Genomic DNA, 1526 nt, shown 5'->3' with positions numbered 1-1526 from the left:
CTAGGGGTGTCGGGCCTCAACATTGTAAGCAGAGTTCACTGAAGTCCCTGAGAGAAGTTTTCTCCGGTGTCCTTCGTCTACGTTCCTAAAATTTACTCTGCGGTTTCTGATGACTCTGGGTTACGAACGGCCACCATTCACCATTCTCCTTACACTCGTGCGTCTCCATCGACCTTAAAGGAAAGGGAGGACACGCAGATGCTGGCAGCTAAATTCAGCAGAGTTAGTGTCAACACAAAAGAGACAGCTCTGTGGGGACCCGTCTTCCATGGTAAAACATTTCCTAACGAATAAGAAATCTTCCCATCGCAATGACAATATGAGAGAATTGCCACCGGTGGATTTGCCGATGTGCCTATAAACATCTTCTTCAGGCCATGAAGTAGTGAAGCAATGGAACTCAGGCGCTTCACCCTTTTTCCTAGACCAGTGAAACTTAAAGAGCCACTATTGACCTGTGAGACATGACGTTGCTGGAAGCATCAGTGTACAGAGGCATGGGAACCTCAAAGGAGTTTCTTCCGTGTGAAAATAACAACCAGGCTGAACTTCATGGCAGGGTTCCAGATTCCCAGGAATTCCACGGGCTGTATTGCTCAGAGATAGAACCTACTGCTTGGGGCACACTTAATCTGAAAAACTTGCTGGACTCACGGCTTTCCCAAAGACCCAAGATTCTCAAAGAGCGAGCGTAAGTTTGACGGAAAAACAAACTGCCGGTAGCGCCTTTTGACCTTGAAAACGGCAAGAAGCAAGCTTTCCCTTAAACCATGAATCTCAGAAACATTGTGACAGTGAAGGAAAACCAGTGAGAGCAGATGTACTTCCAATAATCCAACACTTAAATGAGACCTCATACCTAAATCCTATCCTAAAAACAACCCTAATCCTAACCCTAAACTAGGTGAAAAGCTAACCCTAGGTGTAAACCTAAACAGAGATGTAACCCTAAGCCTAGGTCTAACTGTATTCTCCTAACCTTAAACTTAACCCTAACCTAAGGCTCACCCTAAAGCAAGCCCTAACCATAACCGTATGTCTACCCTAAGGCTAACCCTAATCTTAACCCCAAATCTGATGTGAACATGCAGCTGCCCCTACAACTAACCTTACTCCTAACCGTCATTCTTCGCCTGAACCTAACTTAACTCTATCCCTCACCTTCAATCGAAGCCTCCATAGCACCGTTAATGTAATCCAATCCCTTAAACTAGACAGAGAGCTAAATTTAACCATAACCAAAACGGACGTAACACACAAACCGTAAGCCTGAACCCAACCCTTAAACTCGCACACTGTCGAACCCTCACACAAATATTAACCCCAACCCATATCTAAACAGTCAAGTTTACAATAGGCCTAAATGAGACAATAGGTTCGCTCATCCTTAAGCACTAAACCCTACTCTTACCTTCAACCTCACACTCACCCTACATTTGATCCTCAGACTTACCATAACCCGAATCCTCACACAGCCGTAACTCTAACGTGAACTCTAACTCTGTCCCTAAACATGCCCAAATGCC

The sequence above is a fragment of the Tenrec ecaudatus genome, unplaced genomic scaffold (assembly GCF_050624435.1).
Source record: "Tenrec ecaudatus isolate mTenEca1 unplaced genomic scaffold, mTenEca1.hap1 Scaffold_95, whole genome shotgun sequence".
In the NCBI taxonomy this organism is placed as follows: Eukaryota; Metazoa; Chordata; class Mammalia; order Afrosoricida; family Tenrecidae; genus Tenrec; species Tenrec ecaudatus.
Note: the sequence above shows the minus strand (reverse complement) of the source record.